The sequence below is a fragment of the Stenella coeruleoalba genome (genome assembly GCF_951394435.1).
Source record: "Stenella coeruleoalba genome assembly, chromosome: 7".
In the NCBI taxonomy this organism is placed as follows: Eukaryota; Metazoa; Chordata; class Mammalia; order Artiodactyla; family Delphinidae; genus Stenella; species Stenella coeruleoalba.
The window spans coordinates 87,898,285-87,915,894 of record NC_137153.1 but is presented as its reverse complement, the minus strand read 5'-3'; the positions used below and the strand labels follow the sequence as shown (position 1 = coordinate 87,915,894).

The 17,610-nt window shown below is 46.7% G+C and overlaps 1 protein-coding gene across 10 annotated transcripts in view; it reads right to left on the bottom strand.

Annotated features, from left to right (window-relative positions):
- Positions 1-17,610, bottom strand: part of FRMPD1 (FERM and PDZ domain containing 1) — a 151,148-nt gene that overhangs the window by 78,702 nt on the left and 54,836 nt on the right. For 3 of the 10 annotated variants that reach the window (XM_079925721.1, XM_079925710.1, XM_079925714.1), the window contains exon 1: positions 8,442-9,160. The exons of 4 other annotated variants lie outside the window; for them this stretch is intronic. The gene's annotated coding sequence lies outside the window, so the exon portion shown is untranslated. Of the gene's footprint in view, positions 1-1,452; positions 2,469-8,441; positions 9,161-14,505; positions 14,623-17,610 lie in introns of those variants that run through there. 3 more of the 10 variants (XM_079925720.1, XM_079925723.1, XM_079925711.1) reach the window with 2 other exon arrangements.

Here is a 17,610-nt window from a genome sequence, read left to right as displayed (position 1 = left end):
CCCAACACGCCCATTTGCCCTAGGCCTCTCTGGCACTCTGGAATGTCAAGTGCAAACAAAGTGGTACACACACTTTTTGGAGAAAAGCATATTTGATTGTGTATTGCATTTGGAGAGCTCATTAGCCAGCAGCAGATGGAAGACCCCACTTAAAGGACCATGAACTTCAGCTAGCTGAGGGGCAAGAAGATCACACTACAATGTACTTTCAGGGCTACAAAGCAGCATTTCCTCATCTCTTACAGAAAGAGATATGTACTTGGGCACTGAGAATATAAATAATTTCCCTCAAGTTCAATGAACCAATCTTGGACTAAATTAGAGGGGAAATGCAAGGACATTAAGTCTTCCTCTATACGCCCCTTCTCTACCCAGAGCACATTCACTGTGGGATCTCCCGTAAGTCTAAGAACTGGTAATGAATATTTTAATAGGTACAGCTTCTCCTTCCCATTGATAAAAACTCCACTGACCAGCCAGAGCACGCTGGTGAAGATGAGGGTGTGGACCAGAAACACCTGCGTCTTCCTGGGCAGCCTAATCCCTGAGCCCCTCCCACATCTGTGGGGCAGGGATGATTAGAGCAGCCTCAGAACCCTCAGAGAAGCAGCCACGATGCTGCAGGAAGTAAGAGACGTGAAACATGCAGACTGAAGACCCAAGGCTGCCCCTGGAGAGCTGGGTCCAAATATGATTGAAAGAAAAGACAGTCACATAAGTAGAAAAAGGAGAGCCAAAGGCTGAATGGTGGCCCACTAAAAAAATATGTCCACACCCTAATCCCAGGAGCTGAAAATGTTACCTGATTTGGAAAAAGTGTCTTTGCAGATATAATTAAGGATCTTATCCTGGATTATTCAGGTGGGCCTTGAATCTAATGATGAGTGTCCTTATAAAAGTGAGGCAGGGCTTCCCTGGTGGCGCAGTGGTTGGGAGTCCGCCTGCCAATGCGGGGGACACGGGTTCGCACCCCGGTCTGGGAGGATCCCACGTGCCGCGGAGTGGCTGGGCCCGTGGGCCATGGCCGCTGGGCCTGCGCGTCCGGAGCCTGTGCTCTGCGACGGGAGAGGCCACAGCAGTGAGAGACCCGCGTACCGCAAAAAAAAAAAAAAAAAAGTGAGGCAGAGGGAGATTTGACAGAAGAGAAGGAGACAATGTGACTAAGGAAGCAGAGACTGGAGTGATGCAGCCACAAGCCAAGAAATGCCAGCAGCTACCAGGAGCTGGAAGAGGCAAAGAAAGAATTCTTCCTTAGAGCCTCCAGAGGGAGTGTGGCCCTGCTGACACCTTGATTTCAGACTTCTGGTCTCCAGAACTGCGAGAGAATAGATGCCTGCTGCTTTAAGACAAGGTTGGGACGGTTTGTTCCAGCAGCCACAGGAAACGAACATAGCACCTTACAAGCAATGGGATTGATGAGGGATCTGAGTCCCAGAGAGGGGGCCGACTCACCCAGAGCCACTCTGCGTCAGACACTCGTCCGGGACACTCCTCCACGGCCCACCAGGTCTCTGTGACACTAACATGCACACAGGTCCCCAGTTGCCCAGTGTAGAGTCCAGAAGAGGAAGCTGAGAGCAAACTCTAGGGGGGCCCCCCAGGGGGCCTAACTGGTCTGCAGGCTGTGCTGATATAAGGACAGACTCTGAAGTCAGGCTCCTCAGACCCCACCTGCACAGCTGTGTCCAATTCTTAGCTCTGTCTTTTTCAGGGGACTGGATCAATTGGGGGCATTCTGACTGAAGAAGTGAAGACTCGGGGACCTAATCCCCGTGTCTGAATGTCCAAATGGCTAAAAAGCCTGTCATGGGGAAGAAGAAATAGATTTTTGTGTGGGGCTTCAAAGGGCAGAATCAAGGCCGATGGGACAGCCGTTGCCTGGAGGAAGAGCTTGATTCAGCATAATGAAGAACTTTCTAATAGTCAGAGCCAACTAACAAGGGACTAGGAATGCCTGGGGGATGGGCAGGTCCGAGCACAGAGGCTGGGTGTGCTAGGAAGATTCCTGCGCCAGACAAAGGCTGCACTTGATCTTCTCCAGAGTTGGCAACTTTGTTTGAAGGTCTATGCCTTTTGGCTAAAATATCCTGTGTGAATCTAGGTTTTCAGCATATAGACAGGGAATGCTCTCACTGAAACTTATGACACAGCTTTTTGTGAAGAACTAAGTACAGCAACTACCCAGGAATGAGCTCCAAAAAGAAAGAATTCTTCCTGTTTCTATATTCAAAATGTCCCTCATCCCCAGGGAGGAAAGGAAGAGGAAAAGCATATACCTCCATACGGACATCACCTCTAAGCTGGCCAGGAGCCAACAGCACACTGGTACCAGAGGAGCCCTGGACAGCCTGGCCTTGATGTCCCTCTCCAGGGAAAACCAGAGAGAACACACACTCCAGCTACCAACTGAATTGCTTTCATAAGAACAAATCAATGGCACCCTCATCTTTATTTTGATAATTGCTCTTCCTTTTGCATCCTTCTGAATTCTACACGTGGAACAAAGTAAACAACAAAGCAGTAGCTCAGAAGCTTAACCACGTGACGCTTACACGTTAGCCTTGGAGAGGTTATTTGCAGGGATGGCAGTTGCTACTGTTGCCACTGGTTGTAACAGGTTCTAATCTACACCCTACATTCTGGATACTCAGAGAACAGGAAGTGCAGCATTTTGCATCTGCCTGCACATCTGTCTTCTCTTAAACTCTCAGAGAACTAAGCACTGTTGCAGCTGAATGAATTCCTCTGAAGCTCTTTCCATTCAGGATTTTGAAAGTTTGCCATGTTACCCTTTTACTGAAATGGTTGAGCTTCTCTGATCATTCGTCAAGAAAGGTCAAAAGAACACACTTTCATACTTTTAGATAAACCACCGTACCCATTTCTAGCTTGTAATTAGAGTTCTCTTTTTTTTTTTCCATAAGAACCAGTGTTAAGCGCACACATCATTTAGCAGCCAGCTTGTGAAATGATCGGAAGCCAGAAACATTTCTAACCACTGGCAAAAAGGTCTCCAAACATCAGGTGAGTCCCTGAAATTACTGTTTCACTTTAGTGAACATAAATGGCTACCACCCTTACTTCAATCGGCCAGGCACTAAATCAAACTTCCTATTGTCCATCAAGCAGATAGTTATTATTTTTTTTTAATCCTCCCATTTGCAGAGCTGCATAATGTAATCTGTAGTTACCAAAACAAATTTAAGACTGCATTACCCTGCTTCCATGAATGTGTGGTAAGTCTGGTGTATATCTCTGACTATGGTAGAAGTACAGCTATAACAGCTGTGCATAAATCAGAATTTTATATACTGATTGGTATTAAGCATACAGGCATGTTTGGTATTTGAAAAGCTTTCCATACCCAATCTTTTCGGTATAGGGCAGAATCCTTCTACAATATGAACAATTATTGCCAAGTCTGTCTAGCTTGAAGGTTCAAATTTTACATAGCATATTTATTAAAATAGGCCATCTTGAATAGCTAAACTCAAAACTCAGACTCATCTCTGAGGTTACATCAACTCTTCATCAAATGAAGGGCCTACCTTTCGAGGCACCTGAATGCCGCAAGTGAGTTCAGCCCCTCTGCATTAGCAGCATGTTTATGGCCTGACTCAAACCATTTCAGAACTCAGGAAAATCACCAGCTTCTGTCACTCCAGTACAGCAAACGCATATCACTAGGGCTGGGCTCTGTGAGAAGGGCTGTGGGGTAGACGTAAGAAGGGTGTTATGCCCACCCTCCCAGGGAGTTCTCAAGGCCATGGCTCCCTACACAAGTGGCCGCACACAGAATCCTTCAAGGTTGACAGCGATGCTGCTCCATGAGAGGTACTAAGTGCAGAGTGGGAGGTCAGGTGAAGATGAAGACCCTGGGACAAAGGGATCTGGAAGACAGTTCCCAGGGCAAATAGGATTTGAGCTGGACCTTCAGGCATGGGCACCACCACCATGGCTGAGGCATATGCTAGGCAGAGGGGCCAGATGGACGAGCAAAGCCCTGGAGACCTGGGGGGTGGGAGGGATTAAGTGCGGAGGACCAGGTGAGGGAGGAGGGGGACTGAGAGACAGGATGGAGACAGCCCATGGTGTCTGCCAGGCTGAGGACCCTGGACTTCATTCTCCATACACAAGGGACCCACTGAAGGCCTCTGGGCCACATGTTAGAAGAAACAAGCCTAACATTGAGAGAGAGAATGGAAAGAGAAGGACATGTTTGGGAGAGATTTTAGAAGTAAAAATGACAGGACTTGAGTGATTAGATTTCAAGGAGGAGGGATCAAGGGAGCGGGTAGGTCACAAATGACTATGCTCCCCTGCTGTGACGCTCCCAGCATGGAGTGGGAGGGGTATGCTGGCCATTGGGTATCCCACAGCGAGCGGGCAAGGCTAGCTTTGGTGGCACCATGGGCTCAGCCTCACTCAAGCTTCCCTTTGGCACATCAATGAGCATCTCCACGGGCACTGCTCTTCAGGGTTGCAGTGAGAGAGAGGGCGTGAGGGGAAAGGAGAAGAGGGGAGAGAGGAACAGAGAGTCAAGGAGGAGGGGGCAGGAAAGGGAAGGCAAGAGAGGGTTTTTTTTTTTTTTTTTTTTGCGGTGAACTGTCAACAACTTTAATAGACTTGGATGGTGTCCACCAAAGCAGACCGACTTGGGGATCCCCGAGGGCTCCAGCTTCTGTAGTTCAGTGTGGCCAAAGTTCTCTTGGACCAGCTCCTGCCTTGCCTGCAGAACTGGGTCTACAGTGAAATGTCCCCAAAGCAGCAGCAGCTCACCACACCACTCAGGGCCTGATCCTGCAGGTGGGAGTGCTGTGGCTGGGTATTCCTCTTTTCAAAACTCCTAAAACATAGTTTTGTACTGAAGAGGCAGAGTACCTGCTCCAGAGTCTCCTCAATAACTGTGGGGATGACACCCACAGTTACAGGGCTGTACAGATAGCCCGCCTGGGCCTAGAACACACCAAGCCCTTTCAGGCCTCCAGGCCTTTGCATTGCTGTTCCCTCTGCCTGGAACAGACCTCCCCCAGCCCCCGGCTCATTCCCCTTAATTTAACTTTCAGTTGGTGCTTGCTACATACCTGGCTCTATTCTAAGTACTTTACATATAGCAACGCATTTAATCCTCATAGCAACCCTATCAGGTAGGGTTATTATCCCCAGTTTACAGATGAAGAAACTGAAGCCCAGAAGATTAAATAACCTGACCGTGGAATATATTTAGTTGTCGGAGGGGCCAGGATTCAAATCCAGGTGGTGTGGCCCCAGGGTCTGCATACTCATACGCAGAGTTACCCAGCCTCTTCCAGTGCTGGGCTACCCTCCCTCAGTTCTTGGCATGACTGGTTCCCTCTCTCTACCTCTCCATGGTTCAGATAGGCCTTCCCCGCCCACCCTCAAGTGGAGCACCCTCCCCTTACCTTCTCTCACATTATGCTGCTTATTTCCTTCCCAGCCCTTTGCACCACCTGTAATTATTTATGTATTTACTTGTTTATTACGTTTCCCCAACTAGAATCTACACTCCAGGAATGCAGGGATCTTGCCTTTTGTTCCAGTGTATTCCTGGGGTACCTGGAATAATTCTCTGGCACAGAGTAGGTGTTCTATGAATAACTGTTGAATGAACAAATGAAGGACAGTACTGTGGATGCTACATGGTGCTACCCAGGGACGTAAGGTATTGCAATGTTGTTCTTTACCCCCCTGTCCTATTCTCCTTCCTTGGCTACTACAAATGCCCCTGCCTACACTAAGGCAGACAGGAGCGGCACCCAGTTTCCCAGTATACATGGATAAGGCTGATCTATTTATAACTGCGTCTAACTGTCAAATCCCCCAGACTGGGGTCCTTGAGCACTAATGATAAGCTTGTGGAGGCAGGGATTCCATCTTCCAATTAACCCCTCTGTGGCCTCCCACCACTTAACAGTATTTACAGGGCATTGGCTGCCGTTGATGTCAGTGTTTGGTCTGAGCACGCACCATATAACAAAAAGCCCCTGCCCCTTGAATCAAGAGGCATCTTGAATACAAATCACACTGTCACAGGAACTCCATCCTGGTGGTGAGGTTCTAAGTCAACACATATTGCTAAAATAAAAGTACTGTTTATATACTCCAACATTTATGGAGCTTGCCTGTGAACTTGCTAATAAGAGGAACTAACTTATCAAACACCCATTGTATGCAAACACTCTGTTAGACACTTTTATACCCTGTGATCTCATTTAACCCTGTGAGTTTGGAATTATTATTCTTCCCACTTTACAAATGAGAAAAGTGAGGCTCAGAGGTCCAACATCCCCAAACCAGTGTGGATTCCAGCCCAGGGTCAGAGCCTCCTGACCCTCTTTCCACTGTCCTCTGAAGTGTTCTGCCTTGTCTTGTGCTTCCACCAGACTCGCTCTTCTCCATCTGGGTCCTGTGCTTTCCTGCCTCCGTACCTTTGCTCATTCTAGTTCCGTGACCTAAGGTGGCCTTTCTGCTTTTCACCACCTGTTGAATCCTCTTCTTCCTTCCACCTTCCATGGTGCAGACTTCCCCAGTCTCCCCAGTTAGAATTCACCCCCCGTCAGTGTTCCCAGAGGTCCCAGGGTTTAGCTCCCAGAATGCCCTGTGGTTTAATCTTCTTTATTCCTCACTAAAATCTGAGCTCCTTGAGGGTAGAGCCTGTCAGTATTTTTCCTGTTTGTTTCCTCCTGAATAAGTTGAGAAAATTCTTGCTGAACCATTGAAGAATGAAGAGGGGAAAGACTGGTGACATTTGAATGCATCTGAGAGATCAAAGGCTCTGGACAAATTAGCTTCAACTATATAGTTCAGGAAAGGCAAACTTATGTGCCACAACTCTGCCATTTTCCTGCTCCAGTCACAAAACACTCTCACTAGTCCTCTGATTTCATAAAGCTTGAAACTTAAAACCAGGAAGTCTAGGAAGGAAATAAAATAATAAAATCACTTCCATAAGAATCATTTCATAGTAATGGATTTCACCCACACACTGGGCAGAAACTAACTGCAGCACAAGGGGGATAAGAGATTGGACAAAAGCACAAAGTTCACCTTCTAGGATGTCACAGTTAACTACCTTGTGTTTGTTCTGCTGTCGCTGCACCAGAATTCACCTGTCCTAGAAAATATGCACTTGCTAAACTGTTGGCCTCTCCAATCACTGCTATGTTGAACACCCACCAAAGGATGCCTGACCTGTAAGTTATTTTGATTCGTCTTGATTAGAAAACATCTCAGCCGTGGCTTTAGACTAGATATGAGGAGATGCTGGCCTCTGGGTCAGGACCTCTAGATCAGTGCATTACTTTTTCCCTCAAACAAGTATTTTGAGGTTTTTACTAAAATAACTGACTCACAAACAGAAATGCTTCCTGATCTATAAGCCACTTTGAAAACAAATCATTATGCCGTTGAATATTTTATGATGGGCCAAAGCACTGAAGGAGGCAAGGAGAGCATTCGCCAATCCTTACCATGTCTATTTCGGGATTCCCAAAGCAAACTGCAAATACCTCCTTTATTTTCTTAACGCCCATTTGCAAGTGCTAGGTGGATTCTTGGTGAAATATTGCCTCTGCGCAAACTGACCCCAAATTCAGAGACCCGGACATTTCACTTCTGCACGTTTACCGCGGATGTATCTCAATGATGATCTAGTGCACAATGCCTCCCCGCCCGCCCCATTTTATAGGTGGCAACAACCGGAAGGGGTACTTGCCCAAGGTTACCTAGTCAGTGGAGGGCAGAGGAGCCACCAGGAGCCAGGGCCCCAACTCCAAGCCCTGGGAGCATCCTTTATTTCCAGAAGCTGACTCAAAACCCCTCCTGAAGCTCAGCCAAAGCTGCTGCAGATAAACGACGTGACCCCCGATACTGACTTCTGTAGGTCCCAACATTCCTCTCCACCCCCAAGGAGCTGTGGAGCTGAGACACTCAGGGGTGCCCCTCGACTCACAAAGTGGCAACACAGGCAGGGCGGTTCAGGTGATCGTCCCTGGCGAACCCCTCCCGGTCCAGGTGTAGCCGTCGATATCCGGCAGGGCAGGCTGGTCCGAGGTCACTCAGAAAGTTGGCTCTGGCCGTGGCCGCACCTGAACCCTGGTCTCCCACCTGCCAGTTTGCCGCTCTTTGCACTATACCATGCAGATCTCGAAATCTTAAGCAATACATTGATGCTGTGTAAAGATTTAACCTTTGCAGGCCCTGAGCGAGACCGCGGACGCGCCCCGCGCCGGGAGTGGGGGCACGAGGACTGGAGGCGGGCGCGGGTCACCAGGGGCCGGAGGTGCAAGCGGAGCGCACGGCGGAGGGCGGCGCGGAGTAAGCCGCGGGGCAAGCAGTCTGCAGTTCCCGGAGGCGCAGGCCCGGGGCGTAGGGACCAGCAGTCCCCCCAAAACTTTGCGGCGCCGGGACCTCGCCCTTACCTGCAAGGAGGCGCCAGCCGCGCGGACGCGGACCTGGCGGACTTGACGCTCTCGGGCAGGGGCGGCCCCGCCCGGCGGCGGGCACGGACGCGGGCAAGGCTCAGCCAGCGGCTCGGCTCGGGTTCGGCTCGGGCTCCGCCTCCCGCGCCGCGGCTGCAGCCGGAGTGGGGGCGCACAGCCAGGCCGCGCCCGCCCGCGCCGTCTGGCCGCGGCAGGTGCTGAGGCTGCAGCTGCGGGGCCGACAGCTGCCTGCGCCGCGACCCTCGCCCCGGGGGAGGAGCCCCGCGCGCCGCCTCCGCGGGCCCAGGAGGTCCCGGCCCGCCGCAGTGGGCGGTCCCGCTCCCACCCGAGCCCTGCCTCCGCCGGCCTTCCCCAGCTCCCGCGTGGGCACGCAGCGTCCGCCGGTTACCCACCGGGAGACTGAGGCCGGGAGAGGAAAGGGCTCCTCAAGGCCACCCGGACCGGCGGCGGTGGCGCCAGAACAGGAACTCAGAAGAGTCCCAAGGAACGACCCCCCTTTCTCACACCTCCCTTCCACTGGCTCTTGTACTCCAAGGCGTTTTGAAGAGCTCCAGCTACACGGGACTCTGCGAGATGAAGATGATCCCGACTGCCCCCCCCAACACACACCCCACAACACACACACAGCCCCTCGGGCTGAGGGGAGGTGGAAGGGGTGGGCCCACGTATGGCACTATGGTCCACCTACCCTGCCTCTGCAAACTCCTGCTCTGGGGCACTGGTTCCTCCAATCTCTCTAGCCACTCCTTCCTAGTCTTCTTGAGGGCTTCTCAAACCCTAAAGCCCTAAAATGTTGGGGTGCCCTAAGGACTCTGCACTCAGCCCTCTTCTGACTCCCTGGGCTACCCACCCACTCCTCTGGCTCCTGTGCTACCACCTCTCTATCCACCACCCCCCTTTGCATGCTTCTGTCCAAGAATTCTTTCTTGTCGAAATAGCTACTCAACACCTACTAGGTCTCTGTACTGTGTTAGACGCTAGAGATACAGCCTCGAATAAAACACAGTTCCTACCTTCACAGAATGTACTGTCTAGCAGACTGCTAATACAGTGCAGTTCCTGTAACCATAGTGTGATCCTAGGGGGCCAAGGGGGGCATGGCAGGTGGTGCCCACACAGGCTGAGGGAAGACTGCCTCCTGGAGAAGATGCCCTCCAAACAGAAACCTGGGGGCAACGGGGTTGCCAATGAAAGGGACCAGTGTGGAGAGAGCCTTCTGGGCACAGACCACAGCAACAAAGACCCCCCAGGTGAGAGAGAGCCCAGTGGGGAGGCTCAGGAGCCCAGAGCTGAAGCAGCAGAGTCAGCAGGGACCATGGGAGGAGTTTTTGAGTAGGGAAGGGGTACCATCAATGTTAGATCATTTTGCTGGTGGAATGGAGCACAAATATAAGTTCACAAGTGTGTCCTCATTTCCTGCCCCAACCCAAAAAACCCCAAAAAACAAAGCAGCAGCATTGCAGCAGTTGGAGCTGGAGCCCAACTGGCCTGGATGAAGAAAGGCCCTCCAGCACCCACCTCCTCTCATCCTTCATTCTCAAATCCAGCCCTCTATCCAAAAAGGGTCTCCTGAGAGGCTCCATTTTTAAAAGGCCTCCTAGGCACCTCCACCCCAAACTCCCTTTTCTCTCAGTGCCCCAGCCCCTCTGCACCCAGATCTATGGGCTGAGATAGCCCTTCACTCCTTGGGGTCTGCTTCCGTCACCTGTCTCCTCTCTAGTTAGAGTGTACAGAGTTCTGCCCCCACAATAAGCACCATTAGGGAAGTGAACAAAAATGGAAAATTCTGAAGCCATGAGGAAATAAAGTCAGCTTCTAAAAAATTAAATGTTGTACCTCTCCATATTGTTGCTTATAAAACTGCGTGTGAATCTACAATTATCTCTAAGTAAAGTTTAAGTTTTAAAATTATGTGTTGTAGATAAAGATTAATAATCAAATTACTCTCCCAAATGCAGATTAAAGACCGAAGAGTTCACTTGTCAAAAAGGAAAATAAAAACTCAACCCTCTTGTCCAGTGAGTACAAATTTCGCCCATGGAATTTTGTCCTGTCCTTCACAATGTCCTAGCTGCCCATGCCAGAGGTGTCTGCATCTTCAGGTGCTTTATGTATATTTGTGTCAACAATTACACCTTTGGCCCCTGAGTTCCCACTCAGCCATTCTGATCCCTCATCCCCCTTCAGCCTTCCTTGTCTGCCTGCTGCTTAAATACCAAGGTTGCTTGTGTCCCCTCTTGGTCTCTTTTCTCTCTTCACTCTAACTGAGCAGTTCTATCCACTGCAATTCTGTTCTTCAGCTCAGACCTTCTGTGCTCCAAACCCAGAGACACAACTGGCTGCTGCAACTCCTGAATGCCCCTCAAGTGCCACAGTCTCAACAGAGCCAAAACCAAACTCCCATCTTCCTTAAACTACCCCTTCTGCATTGCTTCCATATCTCAAATGGTAGTGGGACTTAAACCAGAAACCAAGGGAACATTCTAGACTCTTCCCTCTTCCTGGTCCTCATATCCTACTGGTCACTAAATACAGTCAACTCTGTGTCCATAACATCTCTTATACTCATCCCCTCCTCTTTGTCCTGCTGTCCTTGCCTTAGTTGGAGCCTCCCCATTTCTTGGTGAAGCTGTAGTAAAAGCCTCCAGTCTTGCCTATTGGCAATTCATCTGCCACATGCTGCCTGTAACCTTTTTAATCCATAAATCTGACAAGTCACTCTCCTCCTGAAGGTAACTCCATTGTTCCTTCTTAGCCTGGCAATAAAGCTCTAACTCCTTAGCATGGCATGAAGCCCCTCAGCTATCCAACGCATTACTGCTGCAGCCCCATCTCCACCTCACCCCATACCTGCACACCGAAAACCTCATGTTCCTAGGGCAATTGTACTTTACAATAGTAAAAATAGCTATAACTTATTAACTTATGCTACAGCTCACTTTTTTAAGTGCTTTACATACAATATCTCATGTAATAAAAGGCATGGAACACTGTGCTAAAACAAACGGTCTCAAGCCAAACTGCCTGGGTTCAAATCCTAACACAGCCACTTGTTAACCTATGTAATCTTGGGGAAGTTCCATAAGCTCTCAGTTCTAGGTATCTTCCTCTGCAGAGGGAACATAATAAGACAACTTGCAACCTAGGCATGTTCTATAAAGAGTTATTGGAGATGAAACAGCATTTATTACCTGCTAGCCAGCACTATTAGTCATGCTTATAATCAGTATATGCAGTGAAGATTACTATGCTCCTTTTACAGAGAAGGAAACTGAGGCTCCAAGAAGTAATGTCACTTACCTACAAAACCACGGCTTTAAAATAGCTGCACTGGGATTCATCTGGGATTCTAAATCCCATACTGCCAAATACTTTGCATAAGCTACTGCCTCGCTCTGGGAGCCTTCCCCATTTCCCCATGTTTACCACAGCCTGCCAGACAAACTCTTCTTCCTCCTTTAAATCCTGGTCAAAAATATCTTCCCCTCTCTGAGGTCTCCCCAGTCCCTCCTTTGTGCCTGGGCTGTGCTTGGTATATTCTTTTTTTATATAAAAGAAAAACGTTTATATATTTCAAAAGCTTAGATAAAATCAGCAGAACCAAAGGGTGTGCTTGGTATATTCTTCACACCACACCTCACCACAATGGTTTATTTACGTCTGTTTTTTTTGAGACCTCCTTGTAAAAGACATTATCTTCTTTGTTTTCATCTTCCTAGAACCCCATAGATACTTGTTAAATGAATGAATAAAATCTACGTTAGATTCTCAAAAGCTTTTTACCCTAACAGCTGTCATTTCAATATAGATCACTTTTAATCTCTGTTTTTGTCATTCTGAAGTCATTTTTGGTGAGAGGATAGCATCTAATGATCCAATATTCATATAGAGCAAGACACAGCAAGCCTGAAATTTCTCATACTGCTATTTGGTCATGTCTTGTCCCTCTCAGATGTCTGTCCTTTTTTTAGTGACACTGTGTAATAACCCATGATGAGAAGCTGTGTTGCATCCTAATGAGACTTCCTGACTAAAACATCTGAGGTTTGAATTTATTTCCCATAAGTACCATTTCAGCTAAAAGTTTGCTTTCCCTATGGCATGAATGTGTTATTATTTGTCATCTGCTAAGTGCCCATACCTTCCCTTTATCTGTATTAATCTCCTTTGCATTCAAATACTTTGGAGAGCTGACTTATTAGTAAGCTTTTCTATACAATTTTCTTCTTAGAATGCCTAACTCTTCCTGACTTCATATCTATTGTTCCCAAAATAGAATAGTTTACTGCTTCAAATTTCAGCTTTACTGTCTTCAGTGATTTAGGACAAGTTTCTGCTCTTCCTCAGAATGATCAAATTCCATACAATTCAAACAAACAAACAAACAAGCAAAACCCCAAACCTGCCCTGTCATTTTGTATGGAGTAGTGTTTTAAAATTAGATGTTAGAAGCACTTCTTTTGTATACCAGAATACAAGTAAATTGACAATTTTAATGCCTTTGTATCAAATTAACTGAAAGCAGTGCAGGTGGAAAAAATAATGCTGGTCTGGGAAACAGAAAAAAAAAAAGGGAGGGGGTTCCAGTGCTGTTCTCCAAATCCCCTCACTCTTCAGGCTGCAAAAGAAAGGAAAGGAGTGGGACAGGATGACCTTCAAGTCCTCTTTCAGATATAAAATGGCATGGTTCTGGGCTTCCCTGGTGGCGCAGTGGTTAAAAGTCCACCTGCCGATGCAGGGGACACGGGTTCATGCCCCGGTCTGGGAAGATCCCACATGCCGCGGAGCGGCTGGGCCCGTGAGCCATGGCCGCTGAGCCTGCGCGTCTGGAGCCTGCGCTCCGCAACGGGAGAGGCCACAACAGTGAGAGGCCCACATACCGCAAAAAAAAAAAAAAAAAAAAAAATGGCATGGTTCCTTAATGAACCTCCAAGTGGTCATTCATTCAACATTGTTGAGTGCCCTCCTATGAACTTATGCCTTTTGAAGTATAGTGATTTAAACATCAATCCAGACTGGATAGATAACGGAATGTTTTGGTTAAGGCAGTATTATTATACTACATAAACTGATGACATGTTTTTAATATTCAAGCTCTAGTTAATAGTGAACTATAATGAAGACAGTTTCATTGAGACTTTGGTGAGCCAAGATTCATGGACTGTTGGAGTATTGCAACAAGACCACTAGGAACATCCATGCCAGCATTCGTGGTCAGCTGCTTGTAGAAAAGCAGTGCCCTAGAGTTCTAGAACCTAGTTCTGTCCTTAACCTTGCCATGTGGCTGTGGGAAAGTCACATGACATCTCTGGGCTGCAGTTTACTCTTTTGTAAAAGGAGGGAATGATACCTTGTAACTACCTTAAGGAAGTAAAATATTAAGTCAGAAAGAGGTTCTGCCGTTGTCTGAAAAAGAGACTGGGTGCTTATCATGAGGATTATATTACCTCTTGAGGACAAGTAAATTAACAACAAGTATATTACCTCTTGTTGCCCTACAGGGAGAAACAATGGCATAACAACAACATGTTCTTACTCCCAAGATTCTAGGACACAGAGGCAGACATTCACTGCTCGCATCTTAAAAATGAATTGTCCAGTTCACTGTAAAATACTAAGAATAGGGAGTTAGGCTAGAAAGTCCATTGTCTGTGTGTTAGTGAAGAGAGATCAATCTCCCAGTACTTTCCAAACCTTACATGATCACCTGTCACAGTCATTCTCTCAAAGATGACCCATTTTTCCTTTTGGGGGAGGGTGAAGGGTGGAGGTGTGGAAGACACATCTTTCTTCTGGATTGCTTCCTTAGATCTCATATAAGCCTTGCCTGCTTAATTTCTTTTCCTGTTCCTAATTACATTCTCTGCTCCTTGATAAAACTGGTATTCTAATCTATTGCTAATGCAATAGACTTAATGACTTGGTTGGAAACAGAGGAAAAGGATGGGATATTTGCATAGGGTTGGGAATGGTTATCACAATTAAAAAATATATATTCGAGATCTTTATGTCTCCTCTCAGATGTTTTTATCTCATTCCTTACCTGATAAATCTTTCAGTGTTCTGAGGGACCGCTTTGAAACTATATGAGTGGCTTTAGCATCTTTTACTCTTTCCTTTTTATCTCTTTTTAAAATTCTCTTTTCTTCCGCTAGTTCAGCCTTTGAAAGATCAGCTCCTAAGAAGAAAGCATGCCCTTGAGGTTGTGGCCAGTGTCTGGCATGGCCCTACTCTGGTCTTGCCAACTATGTCTGCTCCAATTCCCAGAGGCTTGATCCTGCTCTGAATCTACTGGATGACTGCAACTTCACACCACCGCTCTGCTCCCCATGGCCCCAGAAGCGGATGCCACCATCTCTCCATCACCATTTTAGTCATCTCCTTTACCTTTTCATTGCACTTTACCGTTTGCAAAGCACTAGACAGAGCAATCGTCTCATTTTATTCTCTCAATAGCTCCTTGAGTTATGGAAGACAAACATTATGATCCTCGTTTTACAGACAAAGAAACTAAGACAAGCTCAGAGAAGTCAAATGATTTGCATGAGGTCATAGAGCTGGTGGTAAATGGGATCCAAGTTCAGGTTTATCTGGGTAATACGGCTCTATCCTATGGGGAAAAATGATGACTGCAACAGAATTTTGATATGGAAAAATTTCCTAAATGATCTTAGGATGACTATCCAAGGGGATTCTCTAAAGATGGGGGCTTGCACCTAGAGCTGACACTGTTTCTCTCGCTCAGCTCTCTGTAGAAGTGACTCAGACTGTGAGACATACAGTGAATAGAGAGGGTAGGATGCTAGGGCCTACAGCTGGCACCTAAAGGAAACCTCACACATCCTGGGGAGACCGAGCCAGTGCAGGACTGGTGAAGGATGGTGTCTCTGCCACACTGTTTAAAATTGCAGGGAGGACCAAGGCCCAGGAACCTGGGAAGTACCTGCTTCACTAGTGAGCCTGCCACAAAGGCTTTCAATTCTGAAGCTACCTGAGGGGCCCAGCTGGCCCCAACTGAATGGGACCCCTTAGCAGGTGAGGAGGAACTGTCCCTGCCCACTTCCTGCACAAAACCCTGAGTGAAGGCCCCGATTCCACTGGGGCTCACCTCCCTAGAAGGGAATGCCACAGGTGGGCCAAACTACCCCTCCCAGGGCCACTACTAGCTTGTACAGCATCTTAATGTAGATTAGAAAAAGGCGTCCCCTTCAGCTGCTCTTGTGCAAATGAGGAAGTAATGTTTCCTTCTTTCAGGCAGATGTAGCTCCACACCAGGGTAAACAGCTCAGCAAGTAGATTTTAGCTCTTAATATTCTCTCAACCAGGTACCCTTGTGTGGCAAACAACTTACACATTGACACACAGCAGCCCAACCCTTTCCCATTCACACCGGGAGTGACTGAAGATCCTAGAAGCCTCTCCCACCGTCACCTCAGCCTGAGGGACCCAGCTGACCAGCTTTGTTCACCATTAGGTCACTGGAGAAAAGGCATCTTTCTTTCCTTTCACAATTGCTCAGCTGTTGCTATCCAAGAGGCCACAAGAGCCTGACTTGCCCAGGTGCTGGTATGAGTAGCCAAAGCAGATCAGAGATCAGTTAAGGGGCTCAGTTGCTTAAAGGAGAAAGACCAAGCTAGATAACTAAAAGAGAGGACTCATGTTCAGACAGATTTAAAATAAGAAAAAGTAAGCTTTGAAGATAAGAGTTTTAAGGAGATTCAAGTAGAGATTGGGGGAAAAGTGATAACAATGAGGGAAAATGGTTTTTGGAAGTAAAAAAAAAAATTTCTAAATTTAAACATTTCAATTGTGGAAGCAAAGAATAGAATGAACACCACCAAAAATTGATTTAATGGTCTGAAAGATGAAAAAGGAGAACAATCCCACAGTACCAATCCAAAAATACAAAGAAACGGAAATTATGAGGGAAAAATTTTTTAAAAAAAACCATGGATGAAGTATCTAGGAGATATGCAAATAATAGGAGTACCAAATGGAGGAAAAATAAGAAGAGAGCAAAGCAACAACCAAAGAAATAATAGGAGAATTTTATAGACTTTCAGAAAATTGAATTTTCAGATAGAAAAGACTCATTAAATGCTACAGAGTAGTAATTTAAAAATATACATCTAGGAATTCCAGTTCTGGACAAGATGCAGGACATACATTTCTCCCTATTCCTCCTGAATCCCTAGACATAACATATAAAACAAAGGTAAGAAAACTCTGAATGATGGAGAAAGCAGAGCAGTTAGGGACCTCAGGACTCAATGAACAACATGACCATGAATTCCCTAGATTTTCTTTTTGCCTCCTATACATCCCAGACTGGGCACTAGAGAAGCCCACAGCTAAGAAATGCCAATAGGTACAGATAAAAACAGCCTCAAGAAAAGTCTGATCTCCATTGTCAAAGGAATGTGAAAGAGCAGCCTAATAAGACAGAAGCCTTTGTGATAAAACCAACCCTATTCCAGACAAACACCCCAGAAAAAAATGACACAAAACACTCCTACTCTCCTACCCCTGGTCAGTAGAGGCTAAATGGGGAACATAGACTTTCACTGCTGCCCATGAGGTAATGAGGCAGTGTTCCCTCTCCCCACCAGTACAGTGTCAATTGAGGCTTGCTAAAATAGAAGATGCAAATAAGATCCAGAATCCATAACATGATACCTAAAATGTCCAGGATACAGCTTTTAAAAATCACTCATCATACCAAGAACCAGAAAAATCGCACCTTGAATGAGAAAGAGACAATCAACAGATGCCAAAATGGAGAAACTACAAATTTTGGAATTATCTGACAATGCTTTTAAAGCAGCCATAATAAAAATGCTTAAACAAGCACTTATTGATTCTCCTGAAACAAATGAAACTATAGAAACTATCAGCAAAGAAATAGAAGTTATAAAAAATAACCAAAATAGATATTTCATAACTGGAAAATGCAATAAAAGGAGTGAAAAACTCATTGGACAGGCTCAATAGTAGAGTGGAGATAACAGAGGATAAAAGTCAGTGAACTTAGGACAGATTAATAGAATTGAACCAGTCTGAACAACAGAGTGAAAACAGACTGGGGGAAAAAATTGAAGAACAAAGTTAAGCTAAAATTCATATCATCAGAGTCCCAGAAGGAGAGGAG